Below are 24,439 nucleotides of genomic sequence, written 5' to 3' on the forward strand. Positions count from 1 at the left end.
GCTCATGCAATAATATAGCCAAACATGTGTTTTTTACATCAGACCTGTTAAGGAATTGTGAAATGTTCTTATTCTTTTGTTTGAAATTACTTAGTTAGAGCCTTTAAGAGAGTTTATTTTAACTTAATTAAAAAGTATCTCTGTAATGCTTATAATGCTATTGTCATTGGTGCTACTGTTAATTTAGACATCCAATACAATTACATATACAAAAACATAAAATTATTTTGCATATGCACCAATTCTTCATTTTGCTTTTAATTATGAAATGTTTCGTTGACTTATGGAGATGATGGAAAATTTGTCTCCATCAAAATAGTCCTACACAGTTTAAGTTAAATGGGTTTTTATAACAATTTTAATTTATTAGTTGTGTAAATTTATATCTTAACAAAGTCAAGTAGAATTACTATATTGACTATATATAGATTTGTTATATCTGAATGCATTTTATTTTGCTAACACTGACAATGAAGACATGTTAGATTTCCCGATAACACAAAGCACAGTATATACTATCAATAACCTTTTTCTACTTACATAAATATTGAAATTAAATCTGGATTTAAAGTATGGTTTTGTCAGTTTTCTCAGTTTTAAATTGCGATTGCATTATGGAGATAAAACATCATTCTTTATTTAAAAAAATAAATATCAATGTTCCAAATGAAAAGCAAAATTTGTGACTTTTCTCATCTAACACTCAGTTTTATAAAATCTGAACTCTATATATTTTATTAAACATGGAGAATATATGTCAAATAATTTTGTAAAATATAATAAATATATATTGAATGTTTTTTTTTTTGCACATATGTGTAGAAAAAAAATCCTTGTTTAATAAATCTTAACCTATTTAGCTAAGGTTAAAGTCTTTTCAGAGTTGGGGGAGTATAAGTCAATAAATTTGCGAATTGAATTAGAACACATTTATTCCAATATTAAGGATATGCTAAACAAACAAACAAACTAAACAAGCAAACAAGCAAAATAACAAACACTGTGATGTTACTAACTAGATTAGTTTAGAAGGAGGCTTGAATATATATTCTAACTCATTGATACTGGATATAAATGGATAAACCCCACATCCTTCTACTGCAAAATTAGCATTGTAGTTAAACAAACATATAAACATTACAGAAAACATTACAGAAAAGAATACAATTCTACAGTAGATTTTCTCTTCTATATATGTCATACTTATGCATTTAAAGTACTGAACTTTTTCTTTATGTGAGTATATGAGGTGAAGGCAATAAAAGTTTTTTGTTTTTGTTTTTGTTTTTTAAATCAGACTAGTACCTAGTGACTTTCAACTCCTAAAAATTATTTTTTCTGGCTGAAATTTCCATAAATTTTATTGAAAATAGACACATATTCTTTTCAAAGTCTTTTTAAAATTGTCTTTATTGTGTGTTCTTATACATATCAATTAATAATAACATTAATCTCTTAGATGGAAACGATATATAGATAAATATGCCCAACTATATTCCTTCATTATAAAAAATTATAAACACTATATTTTCATTGTTTTTTTTATTTATATTTTCATAAGATATGAAGATTTATATATTTAAAAGGCCACATATTTAATTGCTGGAATATAATTACAACATAATGACAGATAACATTTGTTGAGTGTTAACTGTATGTTCAGGCTCTTTGTTATATAAATATTATCTAACTTCATTTAATCCTCACAAATATTTAATGTAGAAGCAAATATCTGCATTTGGGTTTCCCAGATGATGAAACTAAGAATAAAAATGAAAAAGTTACTTAATTAGAGTTGCATAGTTTGTAATTCAGGGTGCTGAATTTCAAACTCAACCAGATAAACTCAGTGAATATACTCTTAAATGCCATAAAATTTACTCTTTTGAGTAAGTATTGATGACAATTGAAGACTAGTAAATACATGAAAATAGTGTTTCACTGCTTCAGCACCTTGATGTTTCTTTTTCCTTAAATTCTTGGAATGAAAGTCACTATTTTAAGAATACTGTTTTAATTTAAACTGTTTGTGAGACTGAACCATGTTTTAATTGAAGTCACGCTTAAATTCTTGTAATGAAAACATGTTTTACAACATAGATGGCAAAAAGATTCATCAGATGATTAACTCATATATTTTTGTGCTATAGCAAACCACCCAATGATTGAAAAACAAATCTTTATTATTATTAATTATTTTCTTTAATTTTTATTTGTGCTTCATAGTGTCAAGTGTACAATTCTAAGTTGTTCTTATCTACTTACGAGAGTACAGTATATTCATAGATTAACTTATTTTTCTCCTCACCTAGTAGTGTCATACCTAGTCATGGTGACACATTTATTATCTTCTTTCTTAATAAGTACATTTTTAGTAAAAATTCAAAACCTTTCTGGAATATATCATTGAAAAATAGAGAGCACTTATGTATATTTACCTAGAACCCTCTTGGACAAATTATATATCCTGAATTAATGGCACGTTTCTCTATAAAAATATACAAATTTGAAATAACATTTTTTGAAAGTCACTATTTTAAGAAAACATACTATTTTAATTTAAACTTGTCTATGAGACTGAACCATGTTTTAATTGAAGCCACACTTAAAATGACTTCAATTTTGTTAATGATCACATATAAAAATAACCCTATTATTTATAAATTATAATAACTTGAAGGGCATTATGTAACATTTTGAATAGTTAATTTAAATAACTTAGTCTCAATAAAATTATGATTCAGTAGACAATATGATTAAAATTATGTAACATTAAATATAAAAATGGAAATATTCAGATTTTTTTTTAAAATATCAAAATGGGATTCATTATAACAATATGTAGTATACATGAAAGTTCTTCTTAGGACAAAATTCCCTTGTCTGGGTTGAAAGTAAATGGTGAACCTCTGAAATTCATGGTGTATTTGTTATAGCAGTAATGGAAAGAAACAGATGACGTGTCTTAAAAATAAAAATAAATTAAAGCTCCCAAAGAAATAAGATCAAATGAGCAAATTCTCAGGTGTGGAACTGCAATAAATTCAGGTGCATCATCCAAAAAGATTTTTTTTAAAAAAAGACTCTCTAAAGTAAAAAGTGATATTTTTGTTTGGTTGCCATAACTTTCCTGGTAACTTGTCAGTCTTAATATAAAAATCTCTCTGTATGACATAGAAATGTCACTCCTGTACCTGAAGCAAAATTATATTGAGCAGAAAACAGTTTAAAAAGAATTCAAGGAAAGATCAGAAACTTCGGTTGTATTGAAACTCTAGACTTAGTGAAAAATTTGTCTTTAACAGAGTGTTCTAACTCAAAAAACAAGCAAAAAAATTTAGGATTTCAGAATATTGTGTTTTTCACAATATTTATTATTTTGGCCAACTGAAAGTTTCCATAAAGTATGAATTGGGCAATTGCTACTAGGTATATCTCAGTGCAAGTAAATAAAATTCTACTCCAATAATTCTAAAATATTATGAATTGTATTAAATTCTAGGAACAAGAAAATAATATTTTCTATTATAGCAATGATGGAACTATAAATGAATAAATATTTAGAAGGAAAAGTCCTGCTTATATATGTTTTACACTATGTTTTACGGATAATTGATATGGGGATATTAAGTATTTTGACAAGCCAGGGATACTTTATTACTCTAACATATGGAGAAAAAAATGTCTGACTCATAAATATTCTGAAGTCAGATTTTTATTAATTAATTGTATCTAGTTTCTCAAAATTTCTAAGTGAGTAAAGTTTTCCTGAATTATTATTCTAAACTCTCTTCTGGTCAAAATATTGACTCTAACATTATCTATTAACAAATCTCCAAAACAATATCATTAAAAATAAACACAATTTGTCTTTTAAACTAATATATATAGATATACTTTTAAAAATATTTCAGAAAATTCTTATATTATAAACCTTGACTGAGTAGGAAGCAGACTTAAACATAAAATTATAAATCAGTTGAGTCTAAAATGATAATTTATAGCTACATGAAATCCATTCTCAGCCATGTCACTGGTGAAAATAAAAAACAAAGAAACAAAAAACAAATCCGTGCTAATGGTAATGCAGTAAGAAGGATCCCATTAAATAATGCCAAAAGAAATATGAATTGTATATGTAGTCTTCAAATTCAATCTTTCAGTATATCTGTTAGCAATAAAAATTATGATAGAACATGAAAGCTTGTGACATATCAATACTGTTACTGACAACAATAAGAAAACTGGATAAAATATAAAAATCCTTTTCTTAAAGATTTGAGATCTATGGGAGCAGGGAGAACCAGAAGGGCAAAGAGTTTGAGTAGCAGAGAATTATGGAAAGTAGGTTAAACTTCTGTAGCCATTTTTTTCCTCCGTGGAAATTTGCAATATCTGGGACCATGTTAAAATATATATGTATATTTTTGCTCGGTACAGGACTGTTACTGAAAAACAGTAAAACTGACAGAACTTTAGGCAATTTTGTAGAGTCTGAGTAAAGAAATTGATGACTGAATAGATACTAAACCCACAGCCATTTCTCCTAAGCAACCTACCAAATTCTGATAATATGAGGATTAGAAGCAAAGAGCTAAGGCAAATGCCTCTGAAAATAGACTAAATGTTTTATCAAGCAGCTTGTGGGAGTGAGAAGACAGAAAATTGAGATTGGAACCTGATAGATAAAGAAACTTCAGAAAATCAGGTTTCATTGAAATGTGTAATCTTAGACACAAGATAAAGGTATGTAAATCAAAATATTACCCAAACTATAATCCAAATGATGTATCTCTATTCCTGTCTAGTTTATGATAATTCTCATTATCTCTGCTTAACAAATAAATGAGTGAACCTTCTCTGAGTAAAAATACTGTCATTTAGAGTCTTTATAAATTTATATATACATCTGTCACTCAATAAAAATGATTAGGCATGTAAAAAGAGAGAAAAACAGAATAAAAGAAAGAGGAAATAAAAACATTAAAAATGACTACAGGTTTTATTGAAAAGACACTATGTAAGCTCCTATCATAGTATAGTCAGATATAAAAACATTAAATATACTTTCTTGATGTAGAAAAATAATTTCTGATTAAATATTAAAATATAAAAAACTTAGTTTCTACAGGTAAACTCAGAAAGTAGTCATAACCTGGGGGTAGCTATATAGTCTTTTAGAAAGGTTCAAGTAGTGCTAATCAAAGAGATAAATAATAACCAGGACAAAATTAACATTATGAATGTCTACTTATCAAAAGACATCATTAAATAAATAAAAAATAAATCCAAAGAGTGAATTATATTTATAATGCCAATATTTGAAAAAATATTCAAATACTAAAAAGCTTTTATGGTTTATAAGAAAATAACAGTAAATACATGAGCAAAACACATGAACACATACTTCAAAAAGAGAATATTAAATCATTTATTTTATGCAAGTTAAATGAAACTGAGACATCAATATGCAGTCATAAGAATAGCTAAAAGGAAAACAAATAATCAATGATAAGCATTATTAAGGATTTTCAGAAATTGGAACTTTCCCACAGAACTTTTGAGAGAGTAAATTTGATTGATGAGTTTGGAAAACTGTCTGGCAGTATCTACAGAAATTGACCATATGCACACATGTGGCCCAGGAATTTCCCTTCTTGGTAAATGCTGAAATGAAATGTGTTCATATTTAATTAAAATACATGAAAAAAAAAGTTCATGGTAGCACCGTTGTAAACATCAAAACAGTAAAGCACCCAAATATTCATCTATATAACGATATACTGAAATAATATACATATATAATTGAAAATGAACATGATATATCTACACAAAAAAAAATGGGTGAATATTTCCAACAGAAATCTGACACAAATCTCGCAATCAGTAACCAGACATAGATGTACATTTACTGCATGAGTCCACTTATGTAACATTCATAAAACATGCATAACTAAACTATGATGTTAAATGTCTGTAAATTGGTTAACCTATGGCGTATAATGATTGAAAGAGCTATTGGGAGTCCTCAGAGTTGCTTTTGATGTTCTTTTGCTTGATCTGTGTGATGATTACCTAGGAATGTTTATTTTGTGAAAATGTAATAAGTTATGTATTTATGCTTTGTTTCCTTTTATCAGTGTATGTTATATGTCGATGAAATTTTACTGAAATAATGCATGTAACATTCAAATCATCAATCCAATTTCTAACTGTTTCCATAAAAATCACTTGTACTTTATGTCTAACAGACCACTTTGCATGAAATGTTAAAAGCAATTCTTCAGTCAGAAGAAAAGTAATACAGGTGGAAATATATCTCTGTAAAAGAAAAACAAAAATAGAAAATAGTAAGTACACAGACATCTATATATCTTTACCTTCTAAAAATTTTAATATCTTTAAAAGGTCATTGATTATTTAAACAAAACTCATGATACAGTGTGGGTTCATTGCATATGTGTAAATAAAATGTATGATAACAATAGCACAAAAGGTTGGGAGGGAAGGAATGAAAGCATACTATTGTAAGATTCTTATCTATTTAAAGTAGTATAATATAACAGTGGTAGACTAAGAAAAGTTAAAGATGTATATTTCCAATAGTAATCTAACAGCTACTACAACAAAAAATTATAATGAATAAGCTTATGAATTGGTTAAAAGGTATAAAAATTACACAATTGTTCTATGAAGGAAGAAAAAATACAAAAAAAGAACAGGTGGTAAAAAAAATTGATTTAAACAGAACCATAGCAATAATCATATTAAATATAATTAATTAAACACCCTCAATTAGAAGTCAGACATTGTCAGATTAGATGAAAAATAATACTGAAACTGCGCCAATCAGAACACACTTTAATTATAAAAACACAAGTAGATTAAAAGTAAAATTTTGGTAAAAGATTTACCTTGCTAACACTAATAAAACAAAGCTGAAATGGCAAGATTAATTTCAGACATAGTAGATTTTAGAAAGAAAAATATAATTTTAAGGATAAAGAATCTTATTGAATAATGATAAAAGGATTGATTTATTAAGAGGATACAAAATTCTAAATATTTTTGCTAATAGCAACAAAGCTTCTAAATATGTGAAGCAAAATCTAGTAAAACTACAGGAAAAATCAGTAAATTCATAATTATATTTGAAGATTTCAATATCTCTCTCTCAAAAACACATAAAATAAATAAAACATCAAACAAGATTTAGAAGACTTCAACAACACTATCAAACAACTTGGCCTAATTGACTTTATAGAAGATACTAACCAACGATAGCAGAAAATAAATTATTTCCAAGTAGATGTAGAATATTTATCATATTCCGAACCATAAAATTAGTCTCAATAAATTTAAAGGATTCAAATTGTAAAACACATGTTCAAATTGTAAACCACAATTAGATAAAATTAGAAATAGCATTAGAAATTAGAAATAAATTACAGAACTATTACTGAAAAAAAAAAAACCCAAGGGTTTTTAATAAAACAATAAATAAAACACTTCTTAATAAACTAACACACTTTCAACTATGAGTCAAAGAGGAAACAAAAGGAAAATTAGAATAATTTTTGAATCAAATGAAAATGAAAATATATTACATCCAAAGTAGTAGCATGTGCAAGTTGGTAAATTTGACTTCATCAAAAAGAAGATTTTTGATAGGCCCAAAGCACTATTAAGTGAGTAAAAAGTCAAGGCACCAGCTGAAAGAAAATACTTACAAATTATATATATGATAAAAGTCTTAGATCCATCATACATAAAACAAACAACACATAAAGCTCAACATTAAAAGCATAATTTTTAAAATAGGAAAATATTTGGACATTTTTCTAAAGACATACAAATAGCAAATAAGCACATGGGAATATGCTCTATATCCGTAGTTATTAGGGAAATCAAAGTAAAACCAAACTCCCATTAGAAAGGCTAATATTAAAAACACTGACCACATCAAGTGCTTGTGAGGACAGAGCAGCTTCAACTCTCACAATACTGCTAGCGGAAATGTAAAGTGGTGCGACTACTTTGAAAAACAATTGGTAGTATCTTAAAACTTTAAATGTATACTAATTATTCATCCAGCAATCCCACCGATACCAAAACAATAAAACATAAGTTGACACAAAGACGGGGAATTCAGTGGTTGGAGCAATTTTTATAATAGCTTCAGACTAGAAAACACCAAATGTTCATCAGCAGGTGAGTGAATAAATAAAGTGTGGGATAGTCATGCACTAAAAAGTAATAAAGTATTGATACCTTCAACAATATGTATACATCCCAAAATAACTACCAAGTGAAAGACACTAGTTTTTTAAAAAGTCTATTTTGTTTATATAAAATTCTAGAAAAAAACCCTGATCTTTAGTGACTGAAAGCAGGTTATTGGTTGCCTTTGGACAGTGGGAGGGGCAGGCAGAAAAGTTTACAAAGTGGCATGAGAGAACTTTTGAAGAAGGTGGATATCTTAATTGTGGTGATAGTTTGATAGGTAAATACACATGCTAATATTTTCAAACTGTACACTTTAAATAAGTACAGTTTATTATATGCCAATTATGTTTCCTCAAAGCTGTAAAAAAAAGTCAGTCATTTGCACTTTATGTTTAAATACAAGAACATTCATTGTTTCATTGTTATTAGTGGCAAAAACAAATAAATTTTAAAAATAACTTAAAGGATCATTAATAGGGAAATATTTGTGTAAACTCTGGTTAATCCAAATCATTATACATTATGTAGCCCCTAAGTGAATGACCTATTCTTTTTTAATGAGAATAAAAGAGAAAATGATAAAAGTCAAGTTGCAGATATTAGTATAGTGACTTATTTTCTTAAATGGTGGAAATCGATGTATGTGCTAATATATTTTGATTATGATACCAGGAATACACAGAAAGCTATGGAAGTATTTACACTAGGCTGTTGATAATTGTCTTGTGGCTGACGAAGAAGTCCTAGTTCAACAACAACAAAAAAATCAAAGAGAGCAAGTTTCTGTCAAGTCAGTAAGATTAGATCTGAGGATAGTTGAAAGCCTTGTGTGAATACAGGTTCTCAGAAGTGGAAAGGGGAGAGTCCCAAGAATAAACTGGAAAGAAAGTTGAAGTGACAGTTATGTCTCATATTGCTTCAAATACCAACAGGTGTTTGAAAGTTAATTTATTCATATTAATTTATTTGTTGTTACCACCCCAATGCTCTGGGGTTCTCAAAAAAAAAAAAAAAGCTATATCTGTCTCATATATAGGTTTTACTTAGAGCATATAGACGGGCATGTCTTATAAATTTTCTATCTATACTCTCTTGCCAGACCTTACCTTGACAGCCTTATCCCATTTACAATCTATCATGATGTGATTTGAAAAGGAAAGCTGCTTATACAATTAGCTCCTTGGCTGCTTGGACCATCACTGTTTCCTCCATCACCACCTTTGGTCTCTTTTCTTTCACTCACTCACATGTTCACACGTACACACCACACACACACAGACTTCAGAAAACATTTCATCCCTTCAACCTAGTTATTTTATTATTCTGTAAATGAACACTTTTGATGTTTTTAAGATTTGCTTTAAGGTAATTTTTTCTTTCAAAATCAAATGGTTTAGGATGCAATGAGAGACAGAAATTTTTAGAATTTAAACACAAACTTACCTACTTGGTGCTAATTGTTAAATAACACATAAAATGTCCAACAAACAGAAATTAGAATCCTTGATATTTTAGTTTTTAAATTTTTTTTTTTTTTGGCCTGGTACTTTTAATAGGGAATCATGCTGTTTATAACAAAAATTAAGGAAATCATTTTACTTTTGGTAACAAAATATACAGTTTAAATTAAAAAATTTCTGGCCCAACTTGTCCTTTTCAATGCTGGATCTGACTAATTAATACAATAACAGAATTCAAATCTATAACACTATTAAAATTACATAAGTATGTGTGTATGTATATTATATATTTATATTTAATGGTGTTTTCCCTTTCTTTCACTTTCCTACATTTACCTCTCCTATCAAATCCTTCTTTTCCTTGTCTAATAATCCTCCTATAATTTCTGTACTCTGAAGGAGCTTTCAGTATAATTCCCAACATCTTCAGACATGGAAAAAATTTTTTTCTATAATTATTCAAACAAAATTGTCACAAATTTGATATGTCAAATAGAAATTATTAATTAATTATGAATGATGTAAATCTAGTCATTAGTAAAGATCCCTGTAGAGTCCTTTTAAATCCCTTAATGTATGCCACTAGTGACATCACTTATGTAAGATTAGATATGAGCCAGGCAAAGCTGTGAAAAGTATTGAGAGATTTTTAAACAAAAGTGTTTTTAAAATATAATTCCTGTGATACAGATAGTGTTTATATCACATCACTTTTATTCAGTTAAAGGGTTCTATGGTAGCACAAAATGACTAGCAACCAATATCGTTACTAACACAAATTCATTTCGAATCAGAAATTTTAACTAACTTGTACTCAAAATTTCCTCATGTGGAAAAAAAATAAGAAACAGAAATTTAAAATCTCACCTTTGCATTTATGAAAATCAGGCATCTTGAAGTGTTGTTATGTAATTTTTTAAAAAGATTTTTGTGTTGTAATAATAAGTGCAATTTATTGCTCATATTAATTTTAAAAAATTGTAAACAAAAATTATCAACAGTAATTAATTATGATTGCCCTGATCACATTAATTTTCTCCTTATTTTAAAGAACATTACAGAAAAATTTACATGCTGTTTTAGATTTAGGCAAATTGCATATATTTCTACCAGAAGAATAAAACTATATCACAGGATTTTTCTAGTATGCATACCTCATTGATAAATGCCAGTATCATTTGCAGATGAGAGAAGAGGTTTATAAATAAGGCTTATAACTTTCTCAATATCAAGAATTATTCGTCTTCTGGAAAATGTTCTTCAGTACACCCTACATGACAAAATGATGATGCATACAATGGCAGGATGATCAGTAGCCTGAAAAAGCATAGGACGGTAGTAGGTCATCATTTTCATTTTTATTATAATTCTTTTTTTCCCTAAAGTATCATTCCTTTCAACATTAGCCAAATTGCTTTTCAGCTGTAAGTCCTTGAGCAAATATAATTTCCATGTCACCCAGTGCTCCTTTTGTAAACGTTCACAAAATTTAATCTAGTAATACTTTTAAAGTGCTACTACAAAATTTTTTCTTAAATTGATCATATACAAAGACAAGAGTATAAATATAATTTTTCTCTGAAATGCAAAATGCATTATGGTTCATATTCATATTGATTGAAATAATTGTCTACATTCAAAAACATATAACATCATCTCATGATTCCTAGTCTATCCCATTTATTTATTTTCATTATTTATTTATTGTTTGTCCATTTATTTATTCCTATCCATTAAGTCATTCATTCACTAGATGTAAATAAATAATGAAGTAATTATTTTGGAAACAAGAATGCATAACTGACATGTAATGAATGTCGATAAGGCAAATGGGAATTATTTTTTCCTCTATTTATTATAGAGGAAAACTCCTGGAAATTATTCTCATGCTAGACCCAGGCTTGCAAGAACTGCCCATCTCAAATGAGCAAATACCTAATTTCCAGGTAATAGTTTTCAGCTTCTCTGTGTTTCATTAGGATATCAGTTCACTGATATGCTCCTACGATTCTTCCATTGGCCCAAAAATTTATAAGGATTTATGAACATTTTATTAGACCAGGGACCATTTTTCTAGCATTGACCTATTGCGTACATGTAGTCCTGGAGTGAATGCAGTTCAGTTTTGCTTCATTTCCTCAGTGTGACTGGAAACAAGCATGAAGTTCAGTCATTAGAACTAGATTTACATATTAACTTAATACTTACACAGATATGTAACATTTAGCAAATTTTTTTACTTTGTATATTTTTATCTGTATAACATGCATTATAATACCTAATTGCATGAATGTAGAAAGGATTAAACATGATTATGTATGTAAAGAGACTGCCATGCTTTAAATTTCCAGGGAATTCATTAAATTATTTTGTATAGCCACCCAAATTGCCTCATCTATAAAACTGTGCTAACTTGTCTCTTAGGGTGAGAATTAAACATGATTGTGTATGGATAATATTAGATTTAAAAATGTTATATGAATATTGGCAATTGTTATTCCAAGGAATAACAGTGTGGCCTGAATGATAAAATTGTCAACTTCATTTTCTTTTATTTATAGAGATTGTTTGCACTTTACGTAGGACAATTGCCCTATCCATACCTTTTGTGTTAATTAAAATCCAAAAAACAATACTATTGTTAATACATGCCATGAATTCGTTGACTACTATTGCCACTTCATCTAATTTCTAGGCTTACAAGGATTAGATACCAGTACCATTAGATGCTAATAATTCTTAAGTCATATTTGATTGTTTTAGGGTTATTGCTTATAGTGTATAAATGAATTGCCCTATGATTGTTTAAACATCAAATTTAACACTCTTTTGCTACAGTAAGTTTTTTTATAATGACATATTTAGTAGAGAGATTTTGATAGTAGATTTATTAACATATATTCTCTCTTAATACCTTTATCTATCCAAGGCATTAATGTTCTCCAATAAGTCTGCAGTAAAGGATAGATGATACTGTCTCTTGATAAAAGAATGGTCTCAGAATGCCTGGTAAGGCACAACTTTATCAGTGAGGTCAAAAAATAACAAGGTTATTTTGGTAATTATTCACTTATATTTTTCTCAGAGGATTTGGGAAGCACTGCCCTAGATTGCTTTCTACATTATATTGACTAATAAACAGTTAAGTTCTAATGCAGCTTTCTATTTTATATACTTTATTAGACTTAGTTTTTAAAACATGCCCTTACTTGTTCTCATATTACAATATTTTAAATAGAGGCTTGAGCTAATGAATTTTCTTGATTTTCCTTTTTGGTTTTCAATATGCTGTTGATGAGATAAATAGAATTCTAGCAGATGAAAAATGAATTTATTTTTTTCTATATAAGTAAATGATACAAATTATTATTTTAAGAGATACCATGGAGAGTGCAAATATAAAATTTTCTAAAATATATAAGAAAAATGTTTTACAAACTAGAACATTAATAATTACCCAGAAGCCAAAGTATATCACTGCCTGTCTAAAGTTGAATTATGCATAATTACACTTGAACTATATTACTCTCTTGATAAAATATACTTTCTGATTCAGACACAGTGACCCTATGTAACCTATATCATTTATTAAACTCAATGAACCACATATTTAAATAGCTATATCTCCAATGAAGAAGACATGTAATGTATTCAGTCAACATTGCTTTATACTATCTCTAATATATCATAAAGAAAAACATTCTCTTTGAAGACATACAAGGGTAAGATATACATTCTAGAGCCTATGATTACCCAACACTTAAAAAATATTTCATGATTTCAAATCAAAATACATCACATCTAATTTACTGCTATGCTTCTAATTAAAGATATAAAGTAATTTTCATAATTAGGTATGTTGAGATATAGAAAAAATATTAAATCATGGAGTTTGTATTTTCCACATTATATTTATCTAAATATATATATAAATGTATAACAATATGCATAATATACAAATCTAAAATTTATATATAATCTTGTATCAGTAAAGGTTCTCCAGAAACAGAACCAGCAAAATATTTATACGTAATGAGATTTCTTTTAAAGAAATCAGCTTTCACATATTTGAGAGCTAGTAAGTCTGAAATCTGGAGGACAAACAAAGGCTGAAAATTAGTTGAAGCTGTTTCAGTAGTCTTTTTCTATTTTTTTTTATTGTGGTAAAATATATCGCATGCATTTTTATACATAACAGAATTTACTATTTAACCATTTTTAGATGTATAATGCATTGGCATGAAGTGCACTCAAGCTGTTGTGTAGAATTTAATTCTTACATCAGTATTTCCTAAAAACTAATTTTCATAAGTTTTTGCAAACTTTAAAAATATTTTTCCTTTATAAAGGGTTTGTATATTACTGCAGTTAAGAAGCAGTATTCTTGATAAATTCTTCTTACAGTACAGAATTTTTCTGTTGTGGTATATGAGCATTCTTTCTTTTTTTAGATAATGAAAATGATATATCATTATAGTTTTTTTTTTTTTTTGTCTTTGACCTGGAAACACAGAATAAAATTCAGTGTTTAATTGTGTTAACTATTTCTCTTTTCCCAATATAATTATTTGACCATATATTTATCTTCCTTTATTTATAAAGTGTCCTATTTTACATGCTTTATATTGTACCTTGCTTCAAATTCTCTTTGGAAAGTAGGTACTATGTGAGTATTAAATGCACAGTAAAAAAGTTGGCTCAAGGCAGTGATTTGTAGATTAAAAAATTATCACCAAATCTAAATTATAGAAACTTCTTCAATAATAGCAACTAACACCTTTAAAATACTTAAAATATACCAGGGCACTGTGCTAATCAATTTGCTGTGAATTTTCTAGTGAAACCTTATGATGTAGGTATTATCACCTACAATTTACAGAAGTTCAAGTAAATTTTGAAGAACCATCCACAGTATCATAAAGTGGTCCTGTTAGGCCTCCAGTCTGGCTGAGTCCAAGCTCAGGCTCCTAATCATAATGTATATTGCAACCCAAGCTGCACATTCTACTTTGCATTATTGATGTTTCTTTTTGAGATTCTTTGTGGGAAAATGTACACTACTGTACCCAATAAGAGAAAATCTGTCTTCTAACAAATTTTTTGCTCTTCCACTAGGTTTCCTATCACATTCACCTTCCTAGCAGAGTCTTAACCCACCCTTTGACTCTGATCCCCCACAGAGCCTCCTCTCTTGTATGTTTTCTTTGTTCTCTTCTTTTACTGCTTCTTCTAATTCCCCCCACTTGTGTCCTAGTTTCAGTTCTTGGACTTCACCAAAACACAATGCCATCTTTCCACAGAGTTGTCATAGTGCTCTATACTTTACCTTTCACCTTCTGATGCTGCAGTCTTCAGGGAGAATTTCTTCTTTCTCAGGGAAGGCTCAGTTTTGCTCTTAAGACTCTTTAACTGATTGGATGAGGCTGGCCCTCATTATCTAAGTAATCAACTTTGCTTAAAGTCAACTGATCGTAGATGTTAACCACATGTTAACACATCGACCATGTGTATTATACTTTTACAGCAACACCTATATTAGTGTTTGAGTGGTGACTGTGTGGGCATATATAATGTATTTATCTTTTTATTTAAATCCCTTTAAGATAATTGACTTTTTATTAAAAAGTAATAAGAATGTATTTGGTGGCTTATAAAAAATAAAGGCAAATTGTCTGACAGCAATAAAGGCCAATAAGAATGAAAAGAAAATATACTGTTGTGTTTATTTTTTATAATAAACATGAAGCATTGTAATATCATTGAATTTAAATTGAGAAAAGTTAAAGAATAAAAAAAAATTAAACAATGATAATATAAGCAAATTTTTCCCTGTTGCAAGTTGGATATATTCTATTCATATAATTTAAAATATTTATATTAGCACAGCTAAAACATTTGAGAAAGAAAAAAAATAATTTAAGCTAGATATGAGAAAAAATAGATGCTGTGATTTCACTATATACAAAAGTTCACCATTTTCCAGACTCTTATAGTTGCTTGAGTGATATAAATAGATACCCAAGACAATCATTTTGAAGATCTTTCTGTTGAGTAATTTTAGAAATAAATATAATTTTGCAGAAAATTATTTTAAATGAAAGTACACATAAAACAATATGAAATTTAAGTGAAAGCTTTAAGATTTTGTTTGTATGCTGTTTGTTTTCTAATCTAGCTCCATCTTGCATTGATATTGTTACTTTTGTGACTTTGGGTATTCCAGACACAATAAACTACCTTGCTGTGCGCTGAATTTTTTATATTCCTATAATCATGCTTGAGTTTTGGTCTGGGACACCATTCATTTACCTGAAAACAGTTTGATTGTGTTGAAGTGTTATGCATAAGCCTTATTAGGCAGAACCAGAACAGCATTTACTTTAGGAATAATTTTGCAGAACCACAAAAGCAAAAACATTCTAAACTCTCTATTCAATACCCCATGAATTATGAGGTTTTTCACTTTCACTGGTAGAAAAGAAACTGTTCCCTTTCCTGTGTAATTCTGGCGCATTGTTCTCTGCAGTCTTTTTGGATGGCTCTTTCTCTCTTCTCATGTAGTTTCTCATGTAATTTCTTCAGTATTATATTCAGCTAAAGAATCAGTGGGGTTCCTTTTCGGGCTGCCAGAGCAATGCATGTGTACTTTCTTTCTTTCATGTGTTCTCTCTCTGCCTTGTCTCTCCCTCACTTTCTCTCACCTCTCTCCTTTGTGATATTCTCACCATATGAATTACAGATTTCTCTTTGTCTTTAGATTCCATTGTATTTGTTCATTTCAAGAATGATTCTAGACTCCACCTGTGTTCTTCTTTCTAAATTGTAGCCTGGCAGTATTCTCCAGGAGGTTCACTCTTTTATGTCCCATCTCTCAGGTATCACTGTCCTCGTTGCCTGATATCCAACATCTTGAAAATGACTGACATATATTCTGTGTTTATGTTTAGGTCTTTTAGGTAGGAAGGTAAATCCATTTTCAATTCTATTTTAATCATTTGAATTTAGTTCTGCTTTGTAAAGTTTATCATTAATATAGTCTGTGTAATCAATTTAGAAGCTTCAGTATTATATTTACAGTATTATATTACAGCATCTAAAATAATTCTTCTGGAATGTATAGATTTATATATGTTAAGAATCCACAAGTTATCTTTATAGAGATAAATACTTTTTAAACATGGACTAAACAAAATTTGATTTCTTACAGAAATGAGCATTTTCTACATGAATGTTCTACTTTTAGCATGAGACTATTCTGAAATGGTTTGGTTAAGCTTTTAAGTTTCACACTGTTAGCATAAATAAAACTTCAAAATGTTGCATTATGTTTCAAAATGTTGCAAAATGTTTCATATTCACTCCAAAATTTGTGTTTGCTACTCTACTTATATATATTTACTTTGTGCCTATATTAACAATTCTCAGATTCTGTTGAGTAAGAACCAATTAGATAGTAGTAGTCTAGGTAATTTATATAACATCCTGTTAAGTAATAAAGTCACAATTTTGGGAAAATCCTCATGAATAGTGCTTTACTACAAGTAGGTTATTTTGTGTTTGCTGGCCGTTACATTTTTCTGGTATTTATAAAGCTCGATCTGCTAGATATTAATTCATAACCCCAAAAGACAGGATATAAATTACTCTTCTTGTTGCATATAGCATGAAAACATCTGTTGGTTATTAAATAATATTTGAATCTGACAGAATTTAGTCTGGTTTGTAAAGTTTATTATAAAAATTATTTGTGTGACTGATTCAGAAGCTTCAATACTATATTTCATTATGTTTCTAAAATGATTCTTCTGGAATTTATATATATTATTTTTTTGCTTTAGAATTTTAAAAGTATTTTCAGTAAATTTAACATTGAAAACAAATAAAGTTATTAAAACTAAAAGCCACTCATCTTGCAAGCCTATTTTATTTTTATTTGTCTTTATTATAAAAACACAATAACACTTGTAGAACAGGTGTTAGAACACTTATTTCTCTGTAGGACTCTTAGTTACTTTGTGTGGTTTGAAAAAACTGATTATACAATGGATGGGTTGAGTTACCATTCTGGTGGATAACTATAAACTCTTGATTACAATATAAATATATTTATCTATTATATATTACGTTTTATAAATTTTTAAATATGCATTTATATTTATAATTTTGTAAATGCAATTTGTTCAAAGGGCATCAACATGATATTTTTAGTTGAACTCTGTTCTAGGCATATGACAAAATACAACCAATTCTAACATTTAATGATACTATCAAAAGGGGTAAGAAATAGGTAGGGTGTGATTAAAAAGAGGGCACATATTATTAAAAGGAATAGGGAAAAGTTTGTATTTCTATTCAGATATAAAGTCACAATTTTGGGAAAATCCTCAGATATAATCTGATTTTCTTAACTTTTTACTTGAGGTATTTGCCCCTAATGTTCTAGAAAATATATGAATATTATGAAAATCTCAGAAATATTTGAATGTTTATAATATTTGGGCCCAAAATTATACTCATATCCATATGTGACATTCTATAAAGTTCACCTGTTATTAATCTAAAAAAATAAATAAATTCAATTATTATGTCATTCTTGAGAATGAAGACAAGTAAATAATCACTTTACTATCTAACAATAAGATAATTACATTTGAGTCTGAAATGCATTGAAATTAAAAAAAAGAAAATGACATTTCTCAATACTCATATAAAGAAATATCATTTAATTTTTCTAAACTAATCAATTTTTCAATATAGCCTAGAGAAACAAAGTAAAAAAAAAAAAAGCCCTGGTTTTATTTTAAAACAATATATTGTTTAAAACTGTTTGCTCAGAGGAGGAATAGTCTGTCAAAAAAGACTCCTGTGGCTCCATAATGACCAATCAGTACACACACTATTCCAATCAATAAAGACAGTGCATTTTGGATACTTCAGTTACATAAAAATGGACCAATCAGGGACTGGGTCAGGCACTTTTTCTATAGGGGATGGCTTCCCGTTTGTCTCAGGGGAGGGTACTTTTGTTTCCACCAGAAGTTGAGTTTCCCCAGTTTGCAAACTATTCACCTGAATAAAGTGTTTCCTTTTACTGCACCCCAGATGGGGAACTCCTGTTGGCATTGGATTGGTGGCAGTGATCTTTTGTCAACAAACCAGACATCCAGCGAAGGTTATCTCAATTCTATCTCAGACTTTCTTATTTTAAATTTCCTTCATATTGTTCATTGTGCTCCTTCTTTCTTTCATTTGTTTCTTTCTGAAAATGTAGGTTACCATCTTCATCACATATTAAAACACTATTGTTGACCTCTTTTCTGGGAAGATGAAGTAGATGTACTTTTCTCTATTCTTCTCACTAAGTACAACTAAAAATCCTGGACATTGTACATGTAACAAGCATAAGAAGATTGTGAAAAGTAGAAAGAAGAAAGCAGACCAGCTAGGGCAATTGAGATCTGTGAAATCACATGGTGGTAAGTTCCATGGGCTTTCTTTTTGCTTCATTTTTCTAAGTCTTGTTGTTGACGTATTTAACAAAGCAGAAAGGCCAATCGATGCAGACAAAAAAAATTCCAACAAATATTTTCTCTCTCTAAACAAAGGCACAGAAAAAAAGAAAAAATTTGGGTAATAATTGTTCTACTCTTGTCCAATGCCAAAACAAACAAACAAACAAACAGAAAACAAAATAACACAAAATGAAAAACACTGGGCTCTAACCCTAACCACAAGCAAGGACTAAATGGGGATTCTAGTTCTTCACCCTTTCTATGCAGTGAAGAGGTAGACTAATACTCTTCTGAGATAGTGTCAGAAAAAAATAAGAAGTGAGCCAAGATTTTTTATCTCTACTAGCCAGTAATGAAGTGTTTCCCTGTTTGAATTGGTAGGTATCACACTGGGATCCTAGAATCCCACCTCCATTGTGTTGTGGTGCTTCTCTTCCTCTCAGGACTAGTGTAAGAAGCCTAGTACGTACAGTAAGGGTTTTCACCATTGCCCAGCAGTAATGAGTCCATGAGCACTGCAGAGTCAGTGGAGACCATCTAGGGAGTAGAAACTCCAACTCCTCCCCTGCAGTAATAACAACCTTCTCACTGGGGTAATTATGGAGGACAAGTAGGGAACTGGATTTCTACCTTCTTCATTTGGTAGTAACAAGTTAAAATTTCCTTTTTTTCCTGCAGGAGAGGTATCAGAAAAGGCCAATTAAAAAATAAGTTTTAAATAAAATCAAAACTCGTAACATAATATGAAAATGTCAAGGTTTCAATAGAAAATTATTTGTTGTATCAAGAACCAGAAAGATTTCAAAGTGAATTAAAAAAAAAAAGTTAATAGATGCCAACACTGATATGACAGAGATGTTGGAAAACCAAGATTTCAAAACAGCCTGATAAAAAAGCTTCAGTGAGCAATTAATAACATTCTTGAAACTAGTGCCAAAAAAAAAAAAAAAAAAAAAGCCTCAAAAAAGAAATACAAAGCCATAGCAAAGAAATAGAAGTTATAAGAAAGAACCAAAATGAAAATTTTGGAACTAAATAACACAATAAAAGAAATAAAGAGGTTGTATGGGATCAATAGCAGAATAAAGAAGATGGAGGAAAGAATTAGTGAAGTAAAAAATAAAATAATACAAATTACTGAAACTAAAAAATGGATTAAAAATAGGCTGAAAAAAAATAAAGCCTCAAGGATGTGTGAGACAACAAAAGATCTATCATTCTACATCTTTCTCCGTAAAAGACCCTGATAAGGGGATGAAAAGACAAGCCACAAACTAGGAGAAAATACTGTAAGTCACCTATCTGACAAAGGATGAATGTCTGAAATATATAAAGAATTCTAAAAGCCAACAGTTTAAAAAAAATCCAATTATGAAATTAGCAAAAGACATGGAGACATTTCACCAGAGATATGAAGATGGCAAATAAGCCCAGGAAAATAAATGTGTAACATCCTTAGCCTTTAGGAAAATCCTGATTAAAAACCTACTTGCTAAAATAAAAAAAATAAAAATAAAAATAAATATTGACAACATCAAATGCTAGTGAGGATGAAGAGAAACTAGATCAATCATATGGTGATGGGAATGTAAAATGGTGCAGCCACTCTAGAAAAAAGTTTGACATTTTATTTAAAAAAAAAAAAAAAAAGAAAGGTTAAACACATAATTGCCGTACAGCCCAGCAATTGCCCTCCTAGACATTTATCCCAGAGATATAAAGACTTAAATTCACACAAAAACCTATACATCAGCTTTTATAGCAGTTGTAGTTGAAATAACCAAAAGTTTGAAATGATCCAGTTGTTCTTCAACAGATGAATGGTTAATCAAACTGTGGTCCATCAATATCATAGAATACCTCTCAGCAATACAAATAATCAAATTATTGATACACACATGATCAGGATAAATCTCCAGGAAATGCTGAGTGAAAATTCCACACCAAAGGGTATATATTAGATGATTCCAATAATATAATGCTCTTGAAATGACAAAATTACAGACATTGAAAACTGATTAGTGATTACCAGGGGTTAAGAGAGTTGTATTGATGGGAGAGATGTGGGTTTGGCTTACATGAGGACATGATGAGGGATTCTTGTAGTGATGCAAATGTTTGTATTTGACCATATCAATGTCAATATCATGGTTGTGATACTGTACTATAGATTTACAAGATGTTACCACTGGGAACACTGAGTAAAGATACACAAGATATCTCTGTATTATTTCTCATAACTGCATACAAATCGACAGTGATCTCAGAATAAAAATTTAATTAAAAAACACACAGATCTTTGTATAAATTTGAACTTGTAAATCTGTTTTTCACTTCCTTCAGAATATATGGAAGAAAAAATGTTTTTTCTTTTTTTTGTTTTTTTCTCTTTTTCTTTAATAAAAATATTTATCATCCATTTTGCATTTTGCAGTGTACTTGAAGGAAAACATCTCTTCAAAAGAGATGTTTATTTGTTTAACAGCCACCAAATACAGAATATTGTGTTTAATTCATGTTTTCAAATTTAATAATGAAGGGCCAGTATTTACCACTATTTGAACTCAGGAATCTTAATTTAAATCTCAAACTCGTAACTATAATATACATGCCTTTGCTCAATCATTCATATCTAGATTAACTTCCAAAATATATATCTACGCTAAAACTGTTTATTGAGTTTCAGATGCATAGAAACAGCTGTGTAATGAATATAAAGTAGCTACCAATATCTTAATATTTTCAAACCAAATTTATTAGAATATCAGATTATAAAATTTGAAATCAGTCTAGGTTTGTATCCTTATTCCACCACTGACTAGTTGTATTACTTCATGTATATTGATTAACCTCTTTGTATCTTAATTTTCTTATCTGTAAAAGAAGGAAATTTTTATTTATCATGGTGGATTTTTGTGGGAACTGAATTAATATATGTTAAGTACTAAGATTAGTGCATCCATATAATGCTCAATCAACATGAATTATCTATTATAATTATTATTAGAAGAAGTTGCTATATCACTATCTATCCTCACCTTTCCTCTATACCTGACTTCCAATGCTGAGTCCCAAAACATCCACAGACGTACTTCACTCAAGGCACCTTCAATCAGGCATTGGTTGAAGTAGTAGAAGTATGCAGTAGTTCAAGCCCATGTATCTGCCTTCAGGCATCAGGCTTCCTTTGTCTGTGTGGACAGTGGCCAACCCAGCCAGGCAGGCCATCTTCCTGGGAAGAGTGGTTTTCTTGCACTGCACTCCTGACGCAGAGCCTGGAAAGGTCCTTACAGCCCAAACCCTTATGGCCCTGCTGTCTGGTTTGGTCATAGGACCTCTCTAGTAGTCATACCACCCACGTGTCTCTAAAAAAAAAAAAAAATGAAGCTATTATTTCTGACCTCAGTGAATGAAATGATTGTCCCTCTAGTGGCTACATAAAACTTCAATATTAATTTTTTATTATACTTTATTGTGATATGTAATCAATCTTTAAAATATTTTTGACATTTCCATCTTAAAATACCCAGAATGTATTCTCTTTTCTAAATTGTATAATATAAGTGACATTTGGTTACAGACCACAGTAACTAATTCTTGTTTATTTATCTGGGAGGTGTTAAAGATGTTAAAATGGCATTATTTGTTTTAAAGCCCATGATACAAAATCTAGATTTAATACCTGATCTAACTGTTGTTTCAATCTCTCCTAGAAACATAATTCTAATCAACTAGTCAGTGATTTTCTAGTCTAATGAGGCAAATCTGTTAGGTGGGCCTTCTCCATCCCCAATCACCATAGGAAAAAGAGAAGTAATCTGCATGATAAAAAAACCCTTGCAGTTCTCTTCCCCCAAAAGAAGATGTGTGGTCTAAAAATAATCTTTTTTTTTTTTTTTCCGTTAATAGCTCCCTTGCCTCAACCTTCTTCTTATAAAATTGAATTGCCCTTCTAGTTGCTAGATGAGATGCTGCCCAATTCATGAATTAATAAAGCCAATTATATCTTCAAATATACACGGTTGAATTTTATGTTTTAACAGAAGGAAACTCACTTAAAAAACATTGCATATATCATAAATTGGCTGGGGAGTCTGAAATCAAGCGTAGAAATTGGAAGGAATTAAGACTCTTCCATTTTCAATAGCCTCCTGGGGCACTGCCTCTAGAACGAATAAACTCCATTATGCATTGGTTCTAACATATATGTTTCTAAGTAGCTGGCTGATTTCTCTGAGATATGCTATTTGGAGCTTGAATGTAATTCTATTTACTGGCAAGTTAACTACTTACTAGCCTTGATAAGGGGAAGTCCATTTTGCTGATACCATCATAATCTTTATCTCTCTTTCTGTGGACACTTTATGATCCTATCTGAAAACTGTAGCGTGGCTAAGGAGAGTGTTCACCTAGCATCTAGTGAGGGGGCTGTTCTGATTTCCAGACTATGAAGATCTTCTCTCTAACATTTACTCTGGCAGAACTTTCTCTTATTCTGGACCTGCCTTAGAATTTGAAGGCAGCTATAACAGAATACCATAGATTGGGCAGTTTATACACAACAGAAGTTTATTGTTCACAGTTCTAGAGGCTAGAACATACAAAATCAAGGCACTGATAGATTCGATATCTGGTAAAGGCCCACTTTATGATTCAGAGAAGGCCACCTTCTCTCCAGATCCTCATATGGTAGAAGAAACAAGAGAGCTCTCTAAGACCACTGATGTAAAGCAATTATCCCATTAACAAGGGCAGAGCTCTACCCTCATTATCTAATCACCTCTCCAAACCCTACTTCCAGATACCATCACATAGGAGTTTATGTCTTAACATATAAATTTGAGAGGAATGCAAACAACATTCAGTTTCCCGCAGGGCCCTTTCTTTGAAGTCATTTAACTTTATTACTTATTAAAAATATTACCACTGGGACTATCTAAAATACATTGTTGGGGAAAACATAGTGGAGTGAGAGACGTCCCTAGATCTCTCCCCTTGAAACAACAAGCTGAACATAAAACTGAACAAAAAACACCCAAATTGCACACCAGCACATCTGAGCGTGGGATCTGCACATAAGAACTACCGCAGTTCAGAACCCCAGGTGTTGGGCGGTGGACTGGGAGAAATAAAGAAGCTGCCTCTTGCAGCCACCAGAGCACCTTGCAGGAGGAGGAGAACAGGTGAAGTTGCTGCAATTTCTTTAATCAGCCTGCATGAAAGTGCCAGGACTTTTCTATA

The 24,439-nt window shown here is 30.0% G+C and overlaps 1 pseudogene; it reads right to left on the reverse strand.

Moving 5' to 3' along the window:
- The window catches only part of LOC120588136 (inositol polyphosphate 1-phosphatase-like), a 74,404-nt pseudogene that overhangs the window by 34,487 nt on the left and 15,478 nt on the right, over nucleotides 1-24,439 (reverse strand).

The sequence above is a fragment of the Pteropus medius genome, unplaced genomic scaffold (assembly GCF_902729225.1).
Source record: "Pteropus medius unplaced genomic scaffold, Ma_sr-lr_union100, whole genome shotgun sequence".
In the NCBI taxonomy this organism is placed as follows: Eukaryota; Metazoa; Chordata; class Mammalia; order Chiroptera; family Pteropodidae; genus Pteropus; species Pteropus medius.